Source organism: Canis lupus, chromosome 19 (assembly GCF_048164855.1).
Source record: "Canis lupus baileyi chromosome 19, mCanLup2.hap1, whole genome shotgun sequence".
Classification (NCBI taxonomy): Eukaryota; Metazoa; Chordata; class Mammalia; order Carnivora; family Canidae; genus Canis; species Canis lupus.
Genome location: NC_132856.1, coordinates 31,369,185 through 31,394,196, shown reverse-complemented (window position 1 = coordinate 31,394,196; position 25,012 = coordinate 31,369,185). Strand labels below are relative to the sequence as shown.

The window sequence follows — 25,012 nt, the reverse complement described above, 5'->3', positions numbered from 1 at the left end:
TCCAGGGTCTCCAGGATCACTCCCTGGGCTGCAGGCGGCGCTAAACCGCTGCGCCACTGAGGCTGCCCCATGACAGTTGATTTTAAGGACATTTTTACAAAATAGCAACACCAGGTCTAAGTTCACTATGGCGGTAGGGTCTAACAGAACTGAAGGAACGAAAGCCTTTTAGCAAATGAGAACACGCAAATGACCCTTATTTTTAAAAAGCTCTATAAACTATGTCAGAGAGGGGAATCACATTGCCAGACATCATAAAACAACATACAATTAAACTCTAGCAGTCCATTAGATGACCCTTCTAAGCAGTTCTGAGGAGTAGATGGCTTAAAAGAAGTAGGCTGGGGAGCGCCTGGGTGGCCCTGTCGGTTAAGCATCCGACTCTTGATCTCAGCTCAGGTCTTGATCTAAGGGTTGTGAGTTCAAGCCCCACATTGGGCTCCATACCCCATGCTGCATTTCACATCCAGTGTGGAGCCTACTTAAACAAAACAAAACAAAGAAGTAAGCTGGGAAAAGTCTCATGATTTGCACATTGATTCAGTATTGCTGGTAGTTTTTTAGACCTAAGTGTAATTGCCCAATACTATTATCACTACAGAGAGGGAAAAAAACGGGGTCTTTTTAATAAATATCTGATTTCTCTCTGGCTTTGGTCCAGCCCCCAGTTGCACTTTCTCTTACTAATATTGCAAAAATAATTGTGTCTCTCCCGATGCAATCTGAGGTGATGCTATTGGAGATATGTAGGACTAATGTCTTCACAAAATGTTTGATCTGTTGAGAGAAACACTAAGGAAATTAGCCTGCCTCATTGTTGAAAACAGGTGGGATATGTTAGGCTCGTGTTTGATGAGAACTATACAAAGGCAAATTATGAAAAAGCTCCCCTTCCTTCAGAGACAAAGTCTCACCCTAGGCTTGAACAGCCTTTCAACTCCATCCACATCCCCAGATGGGCACCTTTTATTCAGGGTATTATATAGGCCACCGGAAGTGTGGTCTAGGTGTATCTGCCATGTTTCTTCCTTACTCGCTTGGTATTTTCCCTTTCCCTCCCCCCCCCCTTAAAATAATCCTATCAGATAAAGAGTTCCTGAGATGTAAGGAGCATGGATGGCTTTCAGTGGATTCATCAACTCCCTGAAATTGAGTGCAAAATGAGATGCCTGTGGGCACATGCCCACCTTTGTGAGGAGAAGTTCCCAAGAACTCTGGTGCCAGTTAAAATGACTGTGTCTTGAGTTTCTGACATCAGGAAATGAGGGAAGGAATAAGATGAAGAATACACACCATCTGCCATCAGTGCTGCATATTTTCTTCCCAAATCACATTCAACAGTTTACTCCAATCACCAGGCTTTTCATCCCTATAAGCACTATTTAGACTTTAAATGTGCTAATGACTCACCTGGATAACTGGAGAAAACTGCATGTTCCTGCCCCTACCCCCACCCCACCACATCCCAGTCCTGAGGTTCAGACTTCTAAGGTCCGGGATAGAGCCCAGGAATCTGAATGTTTCCAAGTGCCTCATGTGATTCTGGGGCAGATGGCTGCAAAATCAAGCTTTGAGAAACATGCCACGATCCACCATCAGGCAGGAATCATGCCCATGGATTCATCTACTCACAGGAAAAAAAGAACAGTATTTGTTTCTTTGTAAAGATCAGACTTTGGAAATCTTAACTTCAATTATTCTGTGAGCCACAGGAAATTAGAAAAAACCTTTTTTGTCTGATTTGATTTTTTAGCAATTGCTATTACTTGACAGTCCCTGCAGTATGTTAACATGGTTATTATTGATGACTCTTATTACCTTTTCCTATGCAGTAAAACACAGGAATGTACACTGGAAGAGATGAGTATTATTCTAAAACAATCCAGGAAAGAAAGTTAATGGCAGTCATGTCTGCTCATTATTTGTGCAGAATGACTGCCATGAGGAACAGTGAAACCCCTTTTTAAAAGTTACATTGTGGCTTTAAATTGGGTTAACTCAGTGTGTGTAGCCATGAAACAAGTGGCTATAGAGATGTAAAGGATAGGACACTTTTCTCCATTCCTCTTTTGCCTTTTATTTTCCCTATGGTCTTTAATGCTTTTCTCTTTGGAATGGATGAAGTTATAAAGTTGCCTTACATAAAAGCTTTGCTTGAAAGATTGGTAATCGTGCACTTTGCTACTGAATTGTCCAGTCTATTCAATCTTAAAAAAGGCTCTTCTCTTTTGTTCAGCCAGGATTATCTCCTTTGCAGAGTATAACAGAAATATCTGTGTATAAAATTGAGAAATTGTTCATAAATATTATGGAAGGCTTTTTGAGCTGTTTACTCTTAGAGGTCTGACTTAGCAAACAGTAAGAATGCTTTCCTGGGTTGAGAACATTTTTACTTTTTTCTTTTAACTAAATCACCCATAATTCAAAAAAAAAAAAAAGATACACATTTCACAGCATTTTCACCCATGATTACAGCAGAAGGAAACAAATTGCTATTTTTAAGAGACAGTTTTAATATCTCTAACTACATTTGGGGAAAAAAAATTATATATATATATATATATAATCAGCAGCGCTATCTCTGGTAGATAACTTATCTTACCATTTTTTATTTAAAATCTTTGTGCTGGGATCCCTGGGTGGCGCAGCGGTTTGGCGCCTGCCTTTGGCCCAGGGCACAATCCTGGAGACCCGGGATTGAATCCCACATCGGGCACCTGGTGCATGGAGCCTGCTTCTCTCTCTGCCTGTGTCTCTGCCTCTCTCTCTCTCTGTCTGTGACTATAATAAATAAATAAATAATAAATAAAAATAAAAAATAAAAAAATAATAAAATCTTTGTGCTGAACCAGCCAATGAAATGGATTATCCACTGATTTTGTTTCTAAAAGAAACAAAACTAGAGACAGCATGCATCACTGAAAAGTCAGACATATTAACACTAATTCAAAAGAAAAAAAAAAAAAGACCTCTCTAGCTAGAGGTTAACAACACAACTCGATCAAAACCAGTGACATTTTTTATCAAACATTTATAAAATTGCTGTTTTGAACTCTGACCTGCTACAAATTGAATTAAAAGGTGCTGTTCTAATTCTGTCTCCTGGTACACAACGGCATTGCTATAGAAAACAACAGACCCTGTTCTGCACACACCCAGTTTACAAGGTTAAAGGGAGAGTGATTCTTTCATTCTCTCAAACAACAAGGAAGTTTTTAACACATGGCTTCTGAGTGTGGCTGCCAATTAAGGAATTGTAGTACCTGCCAATGCTGGTTTAATATTTCAACAGAGTAAATCATCAATTTCAATTCACTAGCACCAGTCATCCTGTCAATTGACCAAATGATTATCCCTCTCCTAGTGAAGAGTGCACCTGCCACAACTGAAGGAATTTTTTCTTTGTTGCAAACCCTCTGGAGGCTGTGCCAGACCTCAACTTGGCAAAACTTGTTTGGTTTTCAGGCTCACTGGGAAGGTGTCTCCCTTTGTTCTCAGAGGGGCTCCTGAATGAAGGTCAAATTCTACTGTCTCTTTCTGATTGCCACTCTCAAAGATTTTTTTTTTTCTTGCTTTCTGCCATGAGAAGGAAGAAACTGTGCACAGGACATCTGTTAGGCTTGTGTTTAAAGAAATTTAACAAGGAATAACCAGCTGGACAATCTCCTCATTGTGGTGGGTCATATTCAAGGTGGAGTATAAATGGTCTGGCAGTAAATTCTACCCATACTTTTTGGGGAGTGTACAACAATTAAGCCATTGGCCTCTTGAGATCAAATTGAACTAGCTCTAAACCATAAATATATATTCATGATTAAAATACCTGTAGGAAAAGATATTGTTCTTTAATGGATATCTATGCATTGTCTAGATCATAAAGGGCACCTCCTCCCAGTTATCAGGTTTTCACGTTCTGATTCTGAGAGCTATTTCACAACTCAGTAAATTAAAGATAATGGATAATAATGCAAGAGAATTCTTGTCTACAAACACGCAAATGCTGTTCCATCCATGGTAGCTTTAATTGACCCTACCCCCACCCCAGAAACCACTTTTGCCTCCATTTGCAGTATTCCTGATCTATAAACGTGTTCTTTCGATTCTCTTTAGACTTGTTATGAAGATCTGGCTGGTTCTCTCATCATGAGGTGAGTATCATCTTTAATACGTGTTCATTTTACATCACTAGGAAAGTCATGAATTTTCGTTTTTTGAGAATAATCCTTTAATACACACATAAATCTTGGACTCAGGATATCCAGTTTAGAGTCCTTTGCTATTTGACTATGCCATGCTCCTTCTCACAGCCTCTGCACATGCCATTTCTCTGCCTGGAATGTTCTTCCCCACTCCCCGCTCTAGCTTCTGGACCTACTTTCTTCCTTCAGATTTTGACTCAACCATTATTTCCATAAGCAAGCTTCCTCTGACCATCCCTCCTCTCCATAGACTGGCTCAAATCTCCCTTTGATTTATATGCTTTCATTACACCACATACCTCTCCTTTGTTGCAATTTACACCATTGAAACTTACTGATCTGATTTTTCTTTTTTGAAAGATTTATGTATTTATTTGAGAAAGAGAGAGCACTAGTAGGGGGAGGTGTAGAGGGAGATAGAATTTCCAGCAGACTCCCCGATGAGTGCAGAGCCCCATGTGGGGCTAGATCTCTCAATCCTGAGATCTTGACCAGAGCTCAAATCAAGAGACACACTCTTAACTAAGCTATCCAGGCACCCCTTGATCTGATTTACCTGATATCTGTTCTCTTACTAAAATAAATGTCCCCAGTGGCAGGAACCATATCTGCTTTTACACATCATTCTACCCCCAGCTCCAACCAGGTACCTGGCACACAGAGGGTTCAAATGTATGCAGCCTTAATATTTGCTGCATATATCAATGAAGCAATAGATCCAGGATTGGTGAATGGACAGGGTTATGAAGACTCCTGCTACAAATCAGAAGACTTTGAGACCAAACCAGACTCAAGAGAAGGAAAAAGAGACACCATACTTTGATGCAAGTGCCAATAATTTTGGAAGATCATGGAGATACCTGTTAGAGGGTCCAACGGCACTCCCTCAGCCTTTATACGGGACCTAGATCAATATAGAATCTTTCTGAAATTCTTCTCCCCTCCTCCAAAGGATTCTAAAATCCAAGAGAAGCTAGGTTTTCCTGGGCATTCTGAACCAGAACAAAGGCAAAGCATGTAACGAAAACAGCTTGAGTTCTTTATGGAACAAGAACAGCATGGTATAGAGGAATGCTTCTCAATGTACTCCCTATGCTGGCAGTATCACTGAGAAATTCTAAGGCCTCACCTCAAACGTACAAAGTCAGAAATTCTGGAAGAGAAGCCAGCCATCTGGGTATTAATAAGCCCTACAGTTGAATCTGATGCTTGTCAAAGTTAGAGAGCTGCTAGCACAGAAAGAATATGAGCCTCAAAGTCCCCCAGACTCTGCCATCACATAGTTGTTGAGGCCCAGGACAAATACTCAAACTCTCTAAGCCTGACTTTACTTATGAGGAAAATAAGAACAAAACTTATCTCACAAGACTGTTTTGAGAAGCAAAATGACTGACAAAATATGGACACTAATCATAACTGGTTTGTATTTCTCATTAATCCCATCATCATCACCACCATGTCCAGACTCCTAAGGCCTGGAAACCCAGAGTAGGAAAAGACAGGGTACTTCCTTTGCCTGGTACAATCAACAGAATTTGCATAGGAGTCTTAGGGATGGGGTAGGAGAGATTCAAAATTGTGTACCTTTACTGCCTTCTAGCTGATACCACCATTTTTGCCAGTGATTTATAATTAATTTCTTTATAATACAATAAGTAAGATATGAAATAAAACACAGTAAGATATTAAAAATAAAGCAAAATAACTTAGCTGGATACAGCACTTAAGAAGCTACACAATCATTTGGCAAACTAGTCGATCCCCACAGAAAACCTGAGAGCTATTATTTCATTCAGACAAGTGGACTTGCCCAAGGTCACAACAGCTGGTCCTTCCAGGTCATCTGCAGATCCAGAACTTGAACCCAGGTATTGTGATTCCAAATTCAGTGATATTTTTTCCCTCTATTTCTCACTGCCTATGCTTCTATTTTTGCTTATATTACTTTTCCAAGGAAACAGACACTCACCAGACACACTGTAGAATAAAATAAGCCTGACATTCTTTAGAGCACTTCTTGGACCCTGACATATGGTTCTTCTGGTTGTCTTTACTTATAAACTTCAAATTTAAAGGAGCAGTTCGTATTTTTTAACTCCTTATTAACAATAATTAGTCCCTTCTGACATAGGTTGTTTTTACTACAAAAAACATTTCATGCTGAACTTGAATCTGTTGACACCAGCCTTTTTAAGACCCAATCATCCAAATGTTTGCTTATAATACAGGGAGCAATGAAGCCTCTTCCCTGCTTCTAAATTATGATCACTTTCATGAATGTCACCCATTCATTCTGGCAATGAGTGTTCACAGAGCACTTCCTCCTTGCCTGGCACCATGTGAGAAGCGCTGGGCACACAGTGATGAACAGGACAGCCATGCTGCTTACCAGCCTGTAAGAGTTGGGGAATCAGCCAATAAGCCAAGAGATTAAGGAAGAAAGCCTCTGACCATAGTTAGCGTATTGGCAGAGGAGCAACAGGTATGAAGTAAGGAAGTGGCACCTACATCTCTGCAGGGGCTAGAGAAGCCCAGAGGACCAACTCCAGACAGGATGGTCAGGGAAAACCTCTCATCAGAAAAAAAACACTTGACACTAAACCTTATCGTGACACTAAATAATCTAACGTGAAAATACAATACTCAGAAATATGAGCTAACAGAATGGGTGAGTTAGGAGTGGATTATCTGCTTTAACATGAGGATTCAATCCAGGGTTTTACTTCAGCAGACTCTCCTAATATACATATATTTTATATCGCTACTCCTATTAAATATCATTTACATTAAATATAAATATAAAAGCTGGATGCTTTTTACACAAATTCGATTCACAATAAAATGAAACAGCTACTGCCAAAAACTTGTAAAATAATAATAAGGTCGAGAGGTAGAAAGAAACAAAGGAGAAAAATAAAACTGTTACTCAATGCTTTTTAAGGTCCAAGTGTGAAGCTACATTTTTTGACATAATTTATTTAGTCCATAAAACAATTCTGAGTTTTGGGAACATCACATTTTACAAAGAAAGAAATCCAACTTCAGTGAGATGAGCTTATTTGCCAAAAGGTCTCTCAGTGGGTAAGCCACAGAACAGAAAATCTGCTAAAGCATAACAGAAACAGAAAAATCTGATCTTTATGTAGCAACTGTATCCCACCCACTCTGCAAAGCAAGGGGTCAACAAACCAGGGCTTAAGGGCCAAATCCGAGCAGCTGCCTCTTTGTACGGCTGCACACTAAGAATGATGTTTACATTTTGAATTTGGTTGAAAAATGCAAAAGAAGAACAATATTTCATGATATGCGAAAGTCATGCAGAAGTCAAATTGCAGCACCCTAAGTAAAATTTTACTGGGACTCAGCCACAGTAGTTGTCTAAGGCAGCTTTCATGCTACAAGGTGGAAAGAATCCACAGGGTCCCAAAGCCTGTAAGACTTTCTCTCTGGCCCTTCACTGGTTGCAAACTTGCAAGGCCAAGAAGAGAATTTACAGACATACAAGTAACAAACACCCTTGGAAACGTTGTTTCAAATATGACAGACAAACACAAATGCAAAGGGCCATAAAATGCCTCTGAAAGAATTTTTAACCTCATGGCAATTGCCTGAGGCTCTACTTTCCCAATTTCACCTGGAGGTTTCATTTCACTGGCGCTTCCTCCTACTGAGGAAGTCAGGAATCAAGTCTCCTAGGAGGGATTTAGCACGGTTCAACCAGAGCAACAGCTGCTGTGTTGCAGCTTGCATTCTCAGAAAGGAAGCAGCACAAGGTCTCCACTCTGCACTAGTTGGATCAACTTGGGTCTTAGACAATACGGGTTGAGCTCCGGGAATGGTTTCAAACTGTTTTTGCTGATTTCCAACTGTATAGTCTCCTCTGGTTCTTTTCTGGTTCAAGTGAGTATGCTCAATTGTGAAAATGAATTCTTATAAACAGTCCAATCTGGGTGGATAGTCAATTTATACCACGAAGTTCAATTTTCCCAGTTAAGGGGGAAATGCACTTTTTCTTTCCAGTCTTCAGGCTACACAGTTGAAGGCTTGAGCTACAGGCTATAAAATGTCTCCGGTTTTTCCAACATTCTGTGGCCATATATAATGTGTTGGTCTCTATGCCTTCTTTGTCATCTACCTATGTATGGACATTGTCAAATATTGGGTCATTTGGTACTTTTTTTTAGATTATTTATTTATTCATGAGAGAGGCAGAGATACAGGCAGAGGGAGAGGCACGCTCCCTCAGGGGAACCCAATGCAGGACTCAATCCCAGGACCCTGGGATCACGACCTGAGACAAAGGCAACGCTCAACCATTAAGCCACCGAGGTCCCCCATTCTGTATTTTCAAAGGTAAACTGCAAGTTAATATTTAGGGCATATACCTTAAGGTCAAAGATGGCCTTTACCCTGTATGGCAACAGGGCTGCATTTCAATGGAAACCATAAATCAGCTACAGCCCATTCTTCAGAACAGTCCAATTCTAGTTCTGTTAACGGTCTTTTAATGGTCTTCAAGCTCTTTTGCACTACCTAATTATAGGTAGCAAATAGATATGTAAAGTCTATCCTGACAGGTACTGATTTTAATTGACTTCCTCCCACACGGGAAAAAGCTTTTGTCTCAATTTGCAACTCATCTCAACATTTGTGTACTCTATATAAATTTGTGCTATTTTAACTTTTTCTTCAAGCCAGTTCTTATATCTCCCTGGTTCCCTCTTATCACACAAGTAAAATAAAATCTTTAGTGCATGCTCCTTTTTATATCTATAGGAGACTTGTGATTTTACCGTTTTCTGAAAATTATCTTCTATCAACCTAAAAGGTTGGTAAGAATCTAGAATGCATTATTTTAAAACTTTGAATTTAGAGTGATAACATGCCTTTTATGTGATGAGTTGCATCACATAATGCAACTCTGGTCTCCTTTTAATGCCGTTGGATGGCATCACGAAAGTTGTAAAAGAAAAACTGTACAGAGGAGCAAGAAACAGGTGTTAACATAACAAATTATTCAAATGCTCGTTAGGATGGAAGGAGAGTTTTTTGGGACTTTTTTCAGAGAAATCAGTCTCAACTCCAAATACAACAAAGACAGCTGGAGGTTTATGGCCAGGGAGCAGAATAAGGGGGTTAGTGGTTGGAAAATCACTGGAAGGAGACATCAAAAGGAGAGGATTCTTGCTGAACTGGTGTAATACGATCCATGGTCAAAGCAGGCCAAGGACCCAGACATCCGGGATGGGAGATGAAGAGATGAAGATCATTTAGGGTGACCAGATATAACTCAGCAGGATTCTTGCTAAAAAGGGTTGGCCAGGTCAAAGACAGGATGAGGGTCAAAGTCAAGGCATAGTAGAGAACGAGACTCAGAAGCCAAGCCTAACTATGTTTGGTCAAAGAGAGAGTCACTGTTACAGGTACTAGCAAATGTATAAAAGGACAAACAAATCAAACACTATTTTAAAGTGAAGTGAGGGGATCCCTGGGTGGCTCAGCGGTTTAGCACCTGCCTTTGGCCCAGGGCGTGATCCTGGAGTCCCAGGATCGAGTCCCACGTCAGACTCTGGGCATGGAGCCTGCTTCTCCCTCTGCCTGTGTCTCTGCCTCAATCTCTCTCTCTCTCTCTGTGTCTATCCTGAATAAATAAATAAATAAATCTTTAAAAAAAATAATAAAGTCAAGTGAAAGACATAAATAAGGCACCTAATAACATGACCACACTACCTTAGTTTTAATTTGCAATTAAATTTTATTCCCAGGTTATCCTTATATAAGTAACCACTTAACAGAAAAATATAAAATGGCAAATTAAATGTTGTTTCAATTGCTACTGTCTCATAGACTAAAAGAATAATTTGACTCCTGAAACCAATATCAACTACATTGTTTAAAAATTTAGAAAAAAAAAAGAATTCAATGATATGTCAACTAAAGTGTGCCATGTACCTAATGTGTATCAAGAATTTTATAAAACATATGAAACAGAAACTAAGCATATACTATTCCCCATACTTTCATATAAGCAAAAGATACCACTATTAATCTCCAAATTCACCACCTCCAGCCTATAGAATAGAACAGGAGGATGAGGGCTATTTGTGAAATCTGAATGCCACTATTCACTACATTAAAACAGAATGGCAACAAATGGCAACAAGTCTTGTCTCTCAAAGTGTAGTCTGCTTCCCTTTCCCTGGACCAGTAACCTGGGCATCACCTGGGAGCTTGTTAGGAATGCACAGTCTCAGGCCTTATCTGCTGAATGAGAATCTGCACTATAACAAGATCCCCAGATCACTTTTATATACACCACAGTCTGAGATACCCTGCTCCAGGACTGAGGGAGAACAAAACTACCCCTAGAATTATTCTTAGCACATTCCTTCAGTTATCCCTTTTTTACATAAGAAGAGTGGTTTCTTCTGAAACAGGGTCAGAAGGAGAAAAGGTTTTGATTGTGACCCCACCAGCCTTCATTTGTTGCCTGGGGGTGGGCCTAGAGGTTCATGTTGATTACTTGGGCTTGTGAGTAAAATCAAAGTCATGGGGGAAAGGAAGAGGGTACAAAAACAGGAAGATGATGGACCCACAGGCTTTTGTCTTTAGAAGACAGGAAACAATCTCAATTACACATACAATATATATACATCAGTATTCAATATAGTAATTGTTAAATTATGACATAACTGTACAAGAGAACATAATCTAGGCATTAAAAAGAACAAGGTCATTCTTCACATATCAGTATGCAATGACCTAAGATATGCAATGATCTAAGATATGCAGTCTGCTAAAATAAATTTACCTTTATATTTTTTTTATTTTCTTAAAGATTGTATTTATTTTTTTGACAGAGAGAGAGAGAGAGAGCACAAGCAGGGGAATCGTAAAGCAGAGGGAGAAGCAGACTCCCCACTGAGAAAGGAGCCCAATGCAGGGCTCTGTTCCAGGACCCTGTCATGACCTGAGCTGAAGGCAGACTCTTAACTGACTGAGCCACCCAGGCACTCCTAAACGTAGCTTCAAAAATGCAAGAGACTGGTATGTCAACTACACTTCAATCAATCAATCAATCAATAAAATGGATTTCTTAAAAATGTAAGGGAAAAATAATGCAGGGGCAGCACGGTATATACAGTGAGTTATTATTCATGTGAGGAAAAATACCTAATTGTGGATTTGCATAGAACACCTCTGGAAAGACACATATGAAAGGCACAATATTTGCCTCCTGGAGGGGAGCTGAGGCATAAGGGACACAAGTGGAGGGAGGCTGACCTTCCATTGTGCACTTAACACTTTTTGACTTGTGTGATGATATTATCCAATTGAAACAATTTTTTTTATATCCTGAGCATTAAAGAATACCTTAAAAAGGATATAGTCCAGTTCCCAAGGTAACAGAGGAATCCCTTCTTCATTTTCCCTGATAGATGGTCATCTATAGCTGTGTCCAAACACTTTCTGTGACACTTTCAGGGCTGAGATGTCAAGTGTCTAAAAATTATTCTGACACTGAGCTAACGTCCATGTTCCTAGAATGCTGCCCCACCACCCCACCCCCCAACCCCAACCCCTGTTCACCTTCATTTGATGCTAGTTTTCTCTGCAAAACAAACTAAGCCCCTTCCTCTCCCAGCCTTTATAACATTCGCCCAAGGCTTTGGTGGCTTTCTTTAGTCGGAGGTCACAAAAGCTGGCAAGGTAGGCAAGGAACGTAAATGAATCAGGCAGGCCTAGCCGAGACAAAATAGGCAGCGCATCCCTACCCCTGCAGACGAGGACATGACGAGGAGCGGGGAGCGCCACGGCCAGGAGGCCAGAGAGGCAGCCGGGATTCTTTTCCAAGGAAATACTGCCATAGAAGAAAAAGGGCCAGCTGTGGCTGTATCTTCCAAGAGAATTTGGAAACTGACAAATTTATTTTAAATACCTCAATTTTTAAAATGTTGGCAACCAAACTAATTCTTTAAAACACTGTACAGATGAAACAAAATACATGTGCAGCTGGATGTGGCCTGCAGGTCCCTGGTCTGCACTGTGTTCTGTCACCTTTCCTCCAGGGACCATGAGGATTTCTCTCTGTGTTGCCTTCTGGTTAAATTTGCTAGAAAGGAAAACAAAAATATCCCTCTTCAAAAACTTAATCAGTTATATTTTGATTTAATTTGACAATTTACTAACCCATCTATTACTCCAAAAGATGCTAGATAATTTATTTGCCAGTAACTGTGCTTGCAGACACAATTGTGCCTACAGACTAAACACACCCACAGTGTGTGTGTGTGCGTGCGTGTGTGTGTGTGTGTTTCTTCTAAAGACCATTGACATTATTACAATATCCTTGGTGGCAGGAACTGCAAGATCACTCAGATGGACAGTATTTCACAGTTGATTATGTGTGTACATAGCCCATTATACCACTGGGGTTTATTTGCAAAACATAGCTCTCATTTTCTTTTTCTTTTTTTTTTTTTTTTTAGCTCTCATTTTCCAATAGACTTTCAGTAGAAGAAAGTTTCTAAGAAAGTAAAATACAAATTTCCTACCACTCTACCCTGTGAGAACCTAAAGAGACTATTCGGCAATAAAAAAAAAAAGGAAACTGAGGGATAAATTTAACACTTAAAAGTGACTCTTTTAGCAGGAGGTTTGGGCACCCAGCCAGGTTAAGGAGAAGTAGCTTTATACGCACATCTTAACAGCAGCCTAATCTCTGATCTTCACTACTCCTCACTTAAAGCCCGGCAACCCACTGAGTCATCACAGCCAGTGTGTACCTTCTAACTTGTCATCTGTTTGTTGTCACCCTGTGCCATCTGCAGTGCTCTGGACTCTAACTGTGAAACTGCTTTATTGAAATAAACAGCAAGGGGAAAAGAACCCTACTGGTGGAATCATGACCTGCATTCATTGGGAACTTATGGCAGGGACCACATGACACTCGCATAAGGCTGATGGGGTAGGGGGAGGTCCCACTGCTAATAGGTAGATGCAGAATGGTGGCTAAAGGAAAGTGCAGTCGCTAGAGAAACACCACCATACATCTTCCCCTTGATACAGGGACTCAATTTTTGCAACTATATTTATGCTTTCGCCTCTGCTTCAGGTAACGTAAAAACAGACTAGGAAACTCCAAGGTCTTGTGGCACACACAGAATATGCTTATACTGATTATGGTCTAACTCTAAATACAACAAATGACAACATTTGCAGAGTCTCAAAACCAAGAACCACCATGATAAAACAGTTTTATAGTAATTCTGAAAAAAGAAACACTTATTTACAGATATAATTTATGTAAATAAATATTATCATTTTAAATCTCTTAATAAATAGGCATGTCATTTGATATAAAGCATCAGGAAAGGATTTTGAAACCTGTAATATCTATCTATATGGCAAATGGAATAGACACAGAGAGTGTGCAGCAGGGAAAAAACTGAGGATTCCATCTTTATAGATTAATTCTTGGTTAGCTTCCAAATGAAAACACTCTATTTGGCAGGTATTTTCTGTAGAAAGTGAACTTTTCACATGCAATAGCCATGTCAAACTTTGTTTTTAGTTGTTAAGACACTGGAGTATCTTTAAATCTCTTCCACTCATTAATTCTAGGAGATTATTTGCACACATTTCTCAGGATATTCCATTTTAGACATCTTGAAAATGTTATATAAATGAAATGGGCAATTAAGATGTCACCAGGAAATTCTATGTGCCTTCTTGCAATGGGATGCTTGAGAAGGTCCCATGATCCAAATTGGCCTATTCATGAGTCTTTCTGGAGCAGTAGAGGTAGGAGGTAGGGAGCCAGGTCCCAGTGCTGGTGGAATGCACTGCATGATCCTGTGGAAACCATAAAAGCACATCTTCCTATGCTTGCATTTCCTCATTTGTTACAGGGAGAAGAGACCTGGATCCTAATGGAGCTGCTATGCAACCCACAAGAAAGAATGAGAAAACAATAAAGAACACAATGATGATAAGGTTATATACTGCTAATGTGGAAGGAAGATATAAGAAAAACAAGGTGGTAATGCATAAAAACCTTGTAGTCTGTCACACAAAGCATATTTTTTTTAAAAAAGGCAAAAAAAATTAAAAGTAGCTCAAGCAATTTGAAGGCATATTCTCTCTTAAAGAAATGACAACAGGTAAACTCCATTTCCTAAGCCACCATAAATTTTTCTAACACCTTTCTCTGTCCATCTCTGCCACTCTTGCTCTGCACCCAGACAGCAGCTTGACTGCTCCATCAAAGGCACCTCACAGCTCTAAGAAATCTTTCATTAAATAATGAGCACCTGCCAGGTACTAGTGACTCAGCTTGATCTTATGATTTAGGTAACTAATCTAAGTTCCCAAATTAGTGGGATTTTGATGTGCCCTGGAACTGCAAAGATAAAGCAGGTCCCTTTTCATCTTTGTATAAGCCAATCATAGTTGACAAACACTAGTGTTGCAGAGTGTTTAACAAAGTGACTGGTGACAATTGTTCAGATAAGTGACAAATGTACAAACTGGAAATGTTGACTTGGGTTTTAGGTTTCCGTAGGTCTCGAAACATCCGTGGCCAAGGACTGAAACTCTCACCTGAATAAATACCTATCTTCAGAGTTTGAGCACTGGAGGCCACTAACGTGACAAAGACAAGAGGTATGCTTAGACCCATCAAATAACAGATCAGCGATTCATGCCCCACTGATGGGAAGCCAGTGCCGTAATCATCTTATTCCAAAGATAGCATAAAGATTTACACAGATGTCAAGGCTAGATGTCACTCTGCCGCCAGGGAGCTTGCCATGCGAGTCATACAAAACAAGTCAACACCTCAGGAAAAATCTTTCTAGAAAACATCAATTCCTTCTCTTTTTTATTAATATATTTTCTAGGGACACCTGGGAGGCTCAGTGGTTGAGCATCTGCCTTTGATTCAGGGTGTGAGCCCGGGGTCCTGGGATCGAGTCCAACATCAGGTTCCCTGCAGGGAGCCTGCTTCTCCCTCTGCCTGTGTCTATGCTTCTCTGTCTCTCATGAATAAATAAATAAAATCCTTTTAAAAAAGAAAAAAATATATATTTCCTAATGAATTTTTTCCCTGCAACAACTTCTTCTCAGATGCTACATATGCTGAAATTATTCTACCTTTTGAAAACTACCTTGAAAGCTTTACACTTTATAAAATCTTTCCTCTTCAGTTCACTTAAGAATCTATAATATCTGCCTTCAGGTTGACTTAATTTCGATTTATTCCAACTGGAAGCCTTCCTCCACTTTCTAGATATGATCTAGCCAGGTACAGTTTCATAGATTCAGCAGCATTTTCAAATAGGCAGCTGAATGATACTGATGCAGCTAAATCTTCAGGGCTCCTGCTGCATGGGCCCCTGGGGTGCTGGGAGTTGCTGGGAGTCAGTGGTCTAAGTGGGAGGAGACATCAAGAAGCATTCCTATTAAGCTTTTTTTGGGAGAGAGATGGTGAAAGAAAGGGAACCAAATTATAGAACTGTAATGTTGAAATGAAGATTTAACTTTTCTATCTAATTTTGTATTCATAATTTTTTTTTCTTTTTCTTTTTTCTTTTTTTTTTTTATTGGGGGGCAGGAAGAGGTGGAGGGAAAGAATCTCAAGCAGGCTCTGTGCTGGGTGTGGAGGTCATAGAGGGATCTCACAACCCTGAGATCACGACCCAAGCCTAAATCCAGATGGGATGCTTAACTGACTGAGACACCTAGGCGCCCCATTCCTTTTCTTAAAGAGGACTGCTCTCACCCCAAATAGTAAAGTTTCTGACCTCGGAAAACCTAAGACTGCCCTGACACAGAGGAAGGCATGTCAAAACACTTCTCTAGCTTGTATTCTCCATTGCTCAAGTATTCAAACTATGAGAAAACTCTGGGTCTTTAAAAATAAAATAAAGGCAAGGAGAAGAGCGAAAAGTGATTTTAAATGTACATCTTTAAGACAGCTGATTTTCATCACTATATTTTCTAGTACCAGAGTGTAAAGTAAAGTGAAACCGACAGAACTTTCTGGCTCTTTGACATTTCTTCCCCAATAACCTAAACTTTTAAATGGATGGGACATCTGGATTCTGAGAAGGACGGTATTATTACTCTTCCCCACAACATCAAGCCTAAGTGGATTTTTTTAATGTTTAGACTAGTGAACATAAAAAGCAAACATTTCTCACATGACTGATAAGTTTGCCTTTAACAAAACAACCCTGACCAAAAATTATTAGGAAACAGATCAGCAGCCCCACTGGACTCTGAAGCAATGTAATTAGGTAGTCCAACACTACATTTTGTCAGAAAACTCTGACAACCTAATAACCAGATTGTCATCAGATAGACATTGAAAAATGATACTGCGTTTGTTCCAGCATTAAAAATACCACTGCTTCCTGGGGTTTTTTGTTCTGTACAAAAATTTTTAAAAAGCTATAAGGGATGCATCCTGTTAGTCTGGTTGGTGTTTAAATGGGCCTGTTCCACTTAACGGATGGTGTAGGGAGGCTTTTTTTTTTTTTAATATATATGTATGTGTGTATGTGTGTGTATCAAGTTAAAGCTTAAGAATGAATTATTCTGAGGATCACTTGCCTGATTTGAATCATTAAAACATTATGTGTTAAGAGGAAAAATACAGAAGGGAATGCTTATAGTAATACTAACTGGCAATTAGTGAGAATTGAGGTTGTGCCAGACGCCATGTTCACTTCTCTGCACTCTTGGACTCCTCCCAATAACCATCAGTGAGAGGTGTAGTTGTTACTTTCAGAGTAGGAAAGGCAAGTTATTCAAGGCTAAGAACCCACTTACACACCCAAAGACACAACCCCATGTTCTTAGGTACTACAGTGTGCCACTGAAGAGAGAGCATTTCATTTGGTTTTCATGGGAGTGGGGTAAAGGTGTTGGGGTAAGAGATTTTCTTTTCAAAAAAATCATTACATGGGGTGCCTGGGTGGCTCAGTTGGTTAAGCATCTGCCTTCAGCTCAGGCCATGATTCCAGGATCCTGGGGTCGAGGCCCCCGTAGGATTCCCTGCTCAGTGGGGAGTCTGCTTCTCCCTCTCTCTTTGCCCTCCCCCCTGCTCATGTTCTCTCTTGTGCACACGCACTGTCTCAAATAAATTAATAAAATCTTAAAAAAAAAAAAAAAGAAAATCATTACATATTTGGCTGCCCAAAACGGGGTAATTCCAGCAAGCAGTCTAACATGTAAGCCAAACCCTATGTATTGTATGACAGTAGAAGAGAAAATTTTATAGATTCTTCACACAGATATGCAATTAAATACAGACGGATAGAAATACTAAGATATAGCCTTAGGTTTAAAAATACCTTAATTAGTCAATTATAAGAAGTTATCTACTAACCTGTACAAAAATGAACCTCAGGGAGTACATTTCTAAGATGACCTTTGAAATTCTAATTTCCAAAAAATTTACAGTTTTATCTATTAAGATATAAATGAGTTATCCCATGTAAAACACTGTCAAATTTGCACATGCAAATTGTGTGGCTGAACTAGTCATACTAATTTTTTCCAAAGCACATTGAAATATACTCGAATGCCCTATCAACCAACCTAACATTCTAGTTGCAAGGCACTTTAAAGTTTCTAAAGTGTTTTCCCCACCCTATTACTTTAATTGACACCCATGAGCCTACATTATTTCTTAAAATTAAACACACAAAAAATCATTCCAAATTTCCAAACATAATGTTGAGCAAAAAATGCTACATACAAACAAGGCTATTCTGTATGATTCCATTTATATAAAAATCAAAACCATGGTAAAACCAGTTTGTGATGTTAAGATTCAAAATAGTGGTGGCCTGGGCTAGGAGCAGAGTAGATGGCATGAAGAGGGTCATGGTCTATATTTTATTCTGGATGCTGGTTCATTGGGCATGAACTTTGTGAAAATTCATCAATGTGTACACTATGGATTTGCAAGTGTAAAAATCCTGTATTTTATAGTTACATAAAAAGTTGACATGGGGTGCCTGGGTGGTTCAGTGGGTTAAGCATCTGCCTCCAGCTCAGGTCATGATCCTGGGGTCTTGGGATCGAGCCCCTCATCAGGCTCCCTGCTCAGTGGGGAGTCTGCTTCTCCCTCTCCCTCCCCTGCCGCTCCCCCTGCTTGTGCTCGCTCTCTCTTTCTGTCAAATAAACAAAATCTTTATTTAAAAAAGTTGACATAAAACAATCCTTCTCTTCCTTCAACAGTGTGCCAGCTAAACCAAGACAAAAAATATACTGTGGGCAAAAAGTGGGCAGTCTGAAAACACACAGAAGTTTGACTTTGCAAACTACAGAGCTGCTGATAGTCTCATTAGGACCCCTTAGCATTCCTTTCCCTCACAGCATCAAACAATTCATATAACAATTTACTATATGAATTCCTGTAATGAAAGTGTGGGGAGGGTTGTAGTCAATCATGATGGTAAACTACAAATTCCAGAAAATGTTTGTTGGGATTTAGGCCTCTGAGGTTTCAGTGAGTGGATGTACAGCAATGCTGTAGTAAATTTTCACATGACAGCTCATTACCAATGCATTTAGGATGTAAACACTTGACACATTTTTAGCAACACGAGTAGTGATTAGGTTCATTTCACTTTACCGGAAGTCAAAGATAATATATCAAATAGATTTTTCATTTTTTTCCCATCTCAACAATCAATACATTAAAAAGTAGCTTAAATCTAGCTTTGTTCTCTGCCTTCATAAATATGAAATATCCAGAAAATGAGAGTCCTTCAGTTTCTCTCATCCAATCAGTTTCCAGCATTTAGGGAGCACAGATCTGAAGTATGTTTTGCATATCTACCATGATTAAATACCAAGGTTCAGTTTATGTAGCTCTTTGGATAAAATTCATGCTGTTTCAAGGAATAACAGTTGATTTGGACATAAAAAATACATGCAATGTGTTAATAGATTTATTTGCCCGGTTTTTACTTCAAGCTAGACCACAGGAATTATAGGGCAGGGACATTATCGATGATGTTAATGGCTGTATGTCCAGCCCCTAGCAGAGTTACAGAAAGCACTGGAACTGATTACTGAGTCACTTCACCAATCTTGATGCCAAGTCAGAGATAGTGAATGATAGTTACCCTTTTAGGCCTGAGTTTCTCTGTTACCAAGATAATATTTCTTATAAGATATCTATGCATATATGCATATTCATTTCTTTCTTGTAAATAAAGTTTTATTGGAACACAGAGACATCCATTCATTCACATATAAGATATATGCATTTCATGTAAGTATATCTCCACCATTTTTTCAAAAGTTAGGATTATTTTCCCTTGCTCATACCTAATGTAAGAAAAATGAACATTATTAAGTTAAAATGATATTCTTAGCTTTACAGAACATCTTTTGGAGACACAGTAATCTAAATTCTGAAAGTAATTAATTGTTCTTTGTCAACAGAAAGTATTGGGCCCCAAAACTAGATTAAAAATCCAACCAAGTAATAACCAACAATAGTAATAGTTATACTATTTACCATTCACTTTTTCTTTTCTATCTCTTGCTCATTAACCATTAGGAGGCTCTTACTAATAAACAGATATATACTATAGAAACACCAATGTTTGTCTTTACAAACATTGTGTAGTTACAGCCTCTCCAGTGCATTTAGAAAATGATGTTAAAATAGACCTTTAGGAGTAAGTATTCCTTCTAGTACTTCCACAAAGCACCCAACTGAACAAATAAATTGGAGGACAGGGGGGAAAATAATCCAAATCACAAGCTAGAAAGAAGCCCAAGATGTCACTTGGCCTGTCATGTGCACATTATAAGCAAATTCAATTTCATTCCACCAGCACAGACTGTTCTTATTCCCCTGGGTCCCCTCTCTTGGCTCTGCCTCAAGACAGACCTATTCAAAGACCAAAAAACCCGCCAAAAGCCCCTGAATTCTGACACATCAAGCCCACAAAATTGCAGTAGCTTATTCTCTGTCCTACCCTAATTACTATTTCAGAGGAAAATCTCTCTTTGTTTTGACAATTTTTCCTGTCCCTTGTTTAAAATGGTGCAAAAGTAGATTCAGGTGCTATTTTTGGTACATGAAATAAATATTCCATTTATTCTATTGTATTTCTGGTACATAATTGTATGGTTAGGTGGTCACTACTGTTCATTCTGGCTGCTTTAGATACCACGTCTACTTTACATATTCTAACCAGCATTAGTCCATGCTCACATGAGCATTTAAGGAAAAACCCCGTGGCCACATGCCTCATAGTTGAAGCAAATTGGGTACTACAAAGGAACAATCGCTTCCTCTAAAGTATAACCATTAACTAAAAGAGAAGGTGTGACATGAGCCATCTATGACACAAGACATCTCTAACACTGGCAAATCATAATCCTCTAGGGTGAACCAGGTGGCTGCCTAGGAAATACAATCGCAGAGGAACTCTTTCCATCCTGATCAATTAAATTCTCTTCCTATGAGACAAAGTACAGTATTCCCCAGTTAAAGACCAAAGTTTTAAATGCAAATACACCCAGGGAAATTGTTCTAAAACTTCAGTAATTCACGTACTCCTTTCAGGATTCTTATATTTATGAACATATGATCTAGCATTAATTCAATATTTTTCTTTTAATCAACTCAATTTTGCTAACCTAAATTTTTGGAAAGACAATTTTATATTGCCACTGTAAATATACACTATAATTTGTATCCAGCCAATATCACTCACCATAAATAGAAAGAAACTTTAAAAAAATGAATGACTACCCCAAAAAAAGGGTCCATTCATGTATTATGTAACATGTCATGTGCCACATGAAATACTGTAATAAATTGTTGGTCTAAATTCACACTAAAGAATACTAAATGAGTGATATCCAAATTCTCAACACTCCTCCATCTTATGCTCTGATTAAAGGAAAGACCACCAAAAAGAATAGGAAGGGCCTGAGAACCTGAAGAAGCAGGTGTGAAGGCTGCATGCTTGGGGTGGTATGGGGTACATGTCACAGGTTGAGAAATAAGGGTGCCAAGGAGCAGGTGGGTGCCCACTGCATAATCATTTGTATCTGGGGCTGTCCCTGCATATGTGTCATAGAGAAAGTCTGCTGTACTGGTTGATATGAAGGCCTTTCTCCACTTCTATGCACCATCTCTTTTACATGTCTGAGCTCACAAATTACCCATCACAAAGAAATCGCACACTGTTAATAGGTCTCTTCATTGTGGCTGACAGTGCAGAACAAATGTCAGTCCCTGTGCTGAGACCAAATTTCTGGAATACTAACAGGGGATCCCAATAGGAGGAGACACATTACCTAGAGGTCACCCCAATAACTCCTGGAACAAGCTCCTGAATTCTGCTGCTTCTTTGCCATATTTACCACAAAGTGCCGTATGTTCTAGCTCTCCCTTGGCTACCTTCTCTCCAATCAGAATCTCAGTTCTCAGAGCATCTTTCCATTGCTCTTAACACCTAGCTCTCAGCAAAACAGGTGACTAATTTATAGAAAAAGCAAGTGTGTGAATCTGAATGCATCAAGCATAAATGAATGAATGTATGAAAATAAATCAGCTTTGCAGAGAGGAGCACCCACAGGCCTAAGGCATGGCCCTCAGATTACCTAACCTGTCCAAAATTATCAAGGAACATAGAAAAACTCCCATCAGTATGCCAGAGAAATAAGTTCCTCTTCTTTGCCCTAGCCGAATAAAGATCTGCTACATTCTCTCTTTTCAGGTGCCTCCTTCTTACAAGCTGTGCAACCTTGGTACAGTTAGTTAACTTCTCGGAACTTCCTTCCCTCACCTGCTAACTTCTGAAGAAAAATATCTGCCCCATGAGTTGCGATAAAGAATAAAGGAGACGAGCACTGGGGGTTATACTCTATGTTGGCAAACTGAATTTAAATAAAAAGTTTTTTAAAAAATTAAATGAGATAATTTTTTTTCTTAAAGATTTTATTTATTTATTCATGGGAGACAAAGAGAGAGAGAGAGAGGCAGAGACATAGGCTGAGGGAGAAGCAGGTTCCCTGCAAGGAACCTGATATGGGACTCAATCCCAGATCCCAGGATCACACCCTGGGCCAAAGGCAGAGGCTCAACCACTGAGCCACCCAGGTGTCCCTAAATGAGAGAATTAAAGAAAAATGACTACCATATTGCCTAGAATATATCATAAACTAAAAAGATGCTGGCTACACAATTTGAACCAGATCACAATACCACAGTAAGTATCAATGGCATAGGTTTGTTTTGTTGTTACAGTTTAACACCCACATGCTTTCATTCACTGTCCTGACATCTCCCTGGTTTCCCAGTGTTATAAAGAAAACCACATGCCCCAAATGGCATCACTTAGGTTAATGCCCCAAGTCAGTAAACCATGACTTAATACCTAATCTAACTGCAGTTTCAACCTCCAAAGAATATAACCTTTACCCACTCAACATGGGAATTTCCTGGTCAGCACTAGAAAGTTTACTGAGAAGCTCCTTCCATTCCCCTTAGGAGGGCAACCTTGCCTAAAACAAAAAATTCTTTGCTAAGGACTTCCTTTCCCCACCCTCCTACCTTTAAAAACCCTTCCTTCTCCGTAGCCCTTTAGAGCTCTCCTCCCTTGCTAGTTGGGAGGCTGCCCAATTCATGAATGGTATAATAAAGCCAATTAGATTGTTTTTATTTACTCGATTGAATTTTTGTTATTTTAACACAGTATCAGAACATGATGGTTTTGGTGTTCACAGAAAAAAAGGGGCAGATTAGCAGGTCCTAGTGGCATAAATAGGTCTTCATAAATGCATCTTACCAAATGCATCCTGGGTTGAGGATGGCCACAATTCACTCCCATCATGAAGCCCCCTGCATTTTTTTATTTATTTTTTGCTCTGAATCTCCTGTGCTTGCAATACTTATACAGCACTCCTCATTTCTAAATCAAAAAGTTGAGTACCTGCAGCCACAGGAGGGGAAGTTTAGGATCTGATGCCTGTAATATTTTTCAGACAGAAAACACTCTCCTAATGCCTCTACCCAGGAGATGGTAAACTACTCTGACATCTCAGCTGTTGCCCCTCCAAGCAGATTCACACACCTCTTGGCTAACACCCCCTTTGGGCAGGCATCTAATCATGTTTACAGTTATTCATTATGACTGGCTATACACAGATAGTGCCTTTGGTGTCAAACCGAATGGCCCTGTAGACCTCTAGCCCAAGAGAGCTGGAAGATACAGACATACATTAAATAAGACACAGGCAAAAACATAGCATCCACTTCCCTGAGATGGAAAGAGACTGAAGCTAGACCTGCTAGAGTCCTCCAGAGCTCCAGTGTGGGGAGGCCCATTGCAAGCAGAGCAGGATCAAAAAATCTGAGTTGCTTCGGGATCAGAAAGCTTGCCAGAAAGCTTCTGTGGGTGTCTGCAAGCAAATATGCCAGCAAGAAAAAAGATGAACTGTTTTGCAGGGGAATCATCTTGCAGTAGAAGGATGAATATGCATGCTAAGTGCCAGGGCGTGTCCCTGAACCTCCGAGCTAGTATACATATAGTGCAATTTCATGCAACTCTCTGTCCGAGACCATGAAGTGGAGAAGTGCTTTTTACCATCTGCAATAATCTAAATGGGGAGTCTTGGGGGTGGGGGAGAGGGTGGAGAGATAATGACATGGAGAGATGGCCTCCAGTCCTCAAAATCCACTGTAATGCACACTCTGTGTTTAAACAAGGCGAACTTGCATTTCCTCAAAAGTCATTTAGACACAGTCACATAATTGGGAGTGAATCTAAAACCTCTAGAAAGAGCGGCACATTTTCCCACTGACACAGCTGTATTGAAAAATCAACCCATGGCTCTAAGGGAAATGAGAAAACACAACTGGTGATTTCTAGCAAGGCATCCAATCTTCATTTTTGTGATCCCTCAATTCTCAGTTCAAGTATAAACAGAACTTTTTTCTTCCCCTGAAGTAGGAAAAGGATTAAGTAGGCAGGACGCTTTCTGAGTTCTGTGTAGCATATGTTCATAAGCTTCCCTTTTGTAGCATTTATGGATTCATTCTGGAGTAGGGTTAAGCTGGAGCAAAGCAATTTGGCATGCTTGCATTTGCTTTATCGGGAGAAGCAAGTGCAGTCTGCAGGGGCCACCCTGACCAGAGTGGCAAAGAAGCTTCCTGGAACCCTGAGGGGGATGCTGATTATTTTCCTTACAGGGATGCTCAAACTGAGCCTTCCTCCTTGCAAATCGGAAAATGAGCTTCATGTAAATCACCCTCAGGAAAGTGGCGCCCCCCCCCCAACCAAGAGTGATCATAATCAGGTAAACTTAATTTCTGACCAGCTTCAGCAATCACCCTGCAGTATCTGCACTGCCACACAACCTCGAGGTCAGCATTCCAATCCGCCCCAGTCCGAGGCCCGCATTCAGTGACAGATGGGATTTCCCAATCTGTATGTGGGCTTCCGTAGGCTCCTTCCCTGTGACACATACAGTGCCGCTCTCAATAGGGGTGTGGTAGAAGGATTTTTAATGCTCACAATGCAAATTTAAAAAGCAATTATTTACTTAACATTTTTAAATGGAAAAACCAGCACATGCCATTTTTGAAAATACATATCCTCACAGAAAACTGAACAGAAAGAACGACCCCAAAATGCCATAGGAGGTTGTGTCTGGGCAGTGGGATCTTGAGCAATTTCTACTTTGTTCTCTTGTGCTGATCCATTTCCCAAATAAACTTAAATGCAAGGGTATTATTTTTGTAATACGAACGAAGGGATTATAAAGTG

General features: G+C 39.7%; 1 protein-coding gene and 1 long non-coding RNA gene across 13 annotated transcripts in view; one reads left to right on the top strand and one right to left on the bottom strand.

Annotated features, from left to right (window-relative positions):
• LOC140610074 (uncharacterized) overlaps positions 1-22,156 on the top strand; it is a 41,024-nt gene extending 18,868 nt beyond the window's left edge. The window contains exons 2-5 of one of the 2 annotated variants that reach the window (XR_012011851.1): positions 4,111-4,148; positions 14,111-14,238; positions 14,754-14,864; positions 21,962-22,156. This is a non-coding gene — a long non-coding RNA (uncharacterized lncRNA). Of the gene's footprint in view, positions 1-4,110; positions 4,149-14,110; positions 14,363-14,753; positions 14,865-21,961 lie in introns of both variants that reach the window. The other variant, XR_012011850.1, reaches the window with a different exon arrangement.
• The window catches only part of FHIT (fragile histidine triad diadenosine triphosphatase), a 1,386,045-nt gene that overhangs the window by 1,314,875 nt on the left and 46,158 nt on the right, over positions 1-25,012 (bottom strand). The window lies entirely within an intron of this gene.